The sequence below is a fragment of the Panthera tigris genome, chromosome F2 (assembly GCF_018350195.1).
Source record: "Panthera tigris isolate Pti1 chromosome F2, P.tigris_Pti1_mat1.1, whole genome shotgun sequence".
In the NCBI taxonomy this organism is placed as follows: domain Eukaryota; kingdom Metazoa; phylum Chordata; class Mammalia; order Carnivora; family Felidae; genus Panthera; species Panthera tigris.
The window spans coordinates 26,717,501-26,721,362 of record NC_056676.1 but is presented as its reverse complement, the minus strand read 5'-3'; the positions used below and the strand labels follow the sequence as shown (position 1 = coordinate 26,721,362).

Sequence of the window (3,862 nt, the reverse complement as noted above, 5' to 3'; positions counted from 1 at the left end):
AATTGGGGGTCAACCACTTCACAGATACTTGAATGCCTTGACAAGCATGCATGCCAAATAGGCATCCTTATTAAGACTGAACATGTTCAGTAACAGGAAGTCTATCACCTCTTTGAAAGAAAGGCATTTATGACTATTAGAAAGTCATTTTTGGGGATTAAAATTAAAATCATGAACCATTTAGTCTCCTTTCACAAGTAATACCACCACCACGTTTAATTTCAAGAATCCCAATTAGCCATTGTATTTTCCAGTGATTGTTTTATCGTGTGAATGAGGTAATTCTTTGATTATTAGATGCCTCCAAGGACACAATTCCTTATTGGAACAGTGATCAAAAAGCATAAAGTTATGTAAGTAAATTTTTCATTATAGAAAGCAAGTCAGAGTGCTCATGTTTTCAAACGCCAATGGCGCATCTCTGCCGGAGACACTCTGCAAGCGTCTCCAGCCAACACATTTTTTTCTTCTTCATCTCAAAACATGATGTTTCTTTCCCTTTTGTTGCATTGTTTAATGACATAACCACATCCATTCGGCACATCAAGTTGAAAGAAGCCTGTGTCATGTGTGTAATTTTGCTTGGCTAACAAACTAACAGAAACGAAATACCGTGCTTTCAAATCTTTTTCAATTTCTTTCCTTACGACTTTTTTTTTGCAAACATTTTCTTATTTTCTAATTGTTTTCATAGTCTTCATTGTCTCCCCGCACAGATCTGATTTTCCAGACTTCTGTAGTGTAAACCTTCTGGTTGTTCGTCATGTGGTCTTGAGGGGAGGTTTTCCAATACATACTCTTCAGATCCAATGGTTTCTGGAGAGGGCAGTGCTTTCCAAAGCAGGGAATTGCGGAGAGAGGGAGGGAGATCCACCTTCCAAGCTTATCAACTCTACTTCAAAGAGTACATTTCGTGTTATTTTCTTTTTTGGCCACATAAGTAAGATTTTCTTTGATTAAAATAGTTCCACTGTTATAGAAACTTGGCCAAATATTTCAGTCTGGCTTCAAAATATTTACCAATTTAATTTCCCTCTTCTTTCACACCTTTTGCAATGAAGTTGTAACAGATGGTAAAATGGAAGATCTGTGGAGAAAAAAATATAAAAGATTTGAAAAGCAGAATTTACTATGGGGACAATTATGAGTTTTGCAACTCCACACCCATTGGCCAGAGGAGGAAAATAAAGAAAGGTTATGGTTGAGAGAGAGTTGTAAAGCCGCACCTTGGAAGTGTAACGAACAATGCTATTCCCCTTTCCAAAAGAGAGAGGGCTGAGGGGTACTACAACCTTACCTTCTGCCTTATGAGGCGGTATAACAGGTCTTTGCCCTGCCCTTGTATCCTACCGTGGAAAAAGCTTGGTCCACAAAGAGATTGCACGGTAAACCAGCAGTAAGACTGGGTTAGAGGAAAGAGTGTTGCATTTCCCTGAAGATGGACTCTGAATTTCCCCAAAGTCCCTCATAAAGAAAAAAAAAAAATGTCACCTCAACCAACCCCAGGCTCAGGGAGTGAGAAGCCACCCAAAAATAAAAACTTCTGTTCCATCCCAAACCTCCTCTGCCTCCTCCCATTTCAACTCTACAGTGAGAACCAGAGGAAGTGAATGAGGAGAGCAGCCGGTGAATATCTCACTTCTTCCAGAAAAACACTTCCAATTATAGAGCTTATTGTGGTTTAGAGAGGAGAATAAGCATTAAGTTTGATTTAGTAAAATTTGAATAATATACTGGGCTAGATGCATTCCAATTACTGAATTGAGACTTTAAGCTGGAACTTAAAACCATTTTAAGACTTTTACTAAAGAGTTAACAGCAATACCATAGGAACTCTTTATTTGAACACAGCCTATAACCTATGGGTTTAACCAGCATTTATTTAGTTTTTTCAGTCACACACATGCACACTCACATGTACACACATTCATACATCATTCACCTTTTAGAGAATATAGTATGCATTTCTATATTTTCTATAACTACTCTTTGTATATACTGTTTACTGACTTCAAATAAGGCATCAAAGTGCTCCAAAAACCAGCTGTACCCCCACTTTCTACATAAAGGACCCCAGATTCCCAGAGAGGCTGTCTGTGTATCAGGATTCATCTGAAAGTCGGGATGTGTCTCTATCAAAGCCAATACCATAGTTAGAATTCTGAAAGGAATAGTGTATGTCGCCTCTTCTCCAGAGACTCACAATTGAGTGGGATTTGTTTGTGAAATCTAAAGAGGCTCAGGAGAGGAAAAAACCCACTGTTCTAATTTTTTTATTTCCTTATTTCCCAAACAGTGAATAGCAAAACCTGCCTACAAAAATAAAATGTGTACTAGATTTAACTTCAGTTCATTGCAGTTTTTCTGATTGGAATAAACTTTTTCCTCCTCTCTCCTCTGGATGGGCCAAAAGCAAAAATGATGAGCTCAATTTCCCACAAAAGATGAGAGAAGGAAAAAAAATTAAGGCATTTCAAATAAAGCTAATAAATCCCTATTAATATTCCACTTCTTGAACAATCAGATATTCTTTAGCTATAAATAATATAGAGCATGATTACAATAGCAATCATATAATAACAATAGTAACAAGTTAAACTTTTATAAAAACCCTTTTTCAAAGAGTTAAACTACTTTCGTATGCAATGATAAGCAAAATTTAAATCTGAAAGCACTGTGACATGATCCTTAATTTTGATTACTTATACTTCTTAAATCTTCGTTTCCTTTTTAAATTTTTCCTACTCGTGATATTTTTGGGTTTTTTTTTCATGCATTTATACAATTTTAATCTCGTTGTTTTAGAAACTCCTATGAAGGCCTGCTTTCAAAGTTGAGAATAATAGTTCTCTGTCCAATATAATTACACATGTTTATTAGGTCATTTTTTTTTCTAAACCAATGTTAGCAAAAACAAAAATTTGTTCACACTGGAATATCATGAAGTCAAAGAAGAGATTCCTGTATCAGTTTATTTTAGGATTTGTAGTTTAAAATATGCCAGACTCTCTTGCCTTTACTGGGGCTGTTGAGGATTTGTGTGTTTTATGGTTTTTATTTTGTTTTGTTTTAATTCACAGTGATGTTGTTAAGCAGATTAGCGTAAAGTCCAGGCTTGCTCCTATTACAAGGAGGAATCTTTTCAGGTGCCACAATAGGTTGTAACACTCTGAGCAATCCAATAATCTGAGATGCCTAACAAATCACCCATCAGCAGGCAAATACAAATCAAAACTATGATGAGATACCACTCACACCTGTCAGAATGACTAAAACAAACAACACAAGAAACAACAGATCTTGGCGAAGATGTGGAGAAAGAGGAACCCTCTTCCACTATTGGTGGGAACGCAAACAGGTGCAGCCACTCTGACAACAGGGTGGAAGTTCCTCAGAAAACTAAAACTAAAACTACTCTACAATCCAGCAATTGCACTACTGGGTATTTACTCAAAGGCCACAAGAATACAGATTTGAATGTTTATAGCAGCATTAGCAGCAATAGCCAAACTACAGAGAGAACCCAAATATCCATTGACTGATGAATAGATAAAGAAGACGTGGTATAGATATACAATGGAATATTGCTCAGTCAGCAAAAAGAATGAAATCTTGCCAAGTGCAACAATGCAGGTGGAGCTAAAATGTATTATGCTAAGTGAAATAAGTCATTCAGAGAAAGACAAATACCATATGGTTTCACTCATGTGAGGAATTTAAGAAACAAAACAGATGAACATATGGGAAGTTGGGGAAAGAGGAGAGAGGGAAACAAACCACAGGAGATTCTTAACAATAGAGAACAAACTGATGGTTGATGGAGGGAAGGCGTGGGGAATGGGCTACATGGATGATGGGTATT

At 36.8% G+C, this 3,862-nt stretch overlaps 1 long non-coding RNA gene across 2 annotated transcripts in view; it reads right to left on the bottom strand.

The window, feature by feature from the left end:
• Positions 1-235: 235 nt before the first annotated feature.
• Positions 236-3,862, bottom strand: part of LOC107179462 — a 66,034-nt gene continuing 62,407 nt past the window's right edge. For both annotated transcript variants that reach the window (XR_001510095.2, XR_006212989.1), the window contains exon 3: positions 236-1,087. This is a non-coding gene — a long non-coding RNA (uncharacterized LOC107179462). The remainder of the gene's footprint in view (positions 1,088-3,862) is intronic.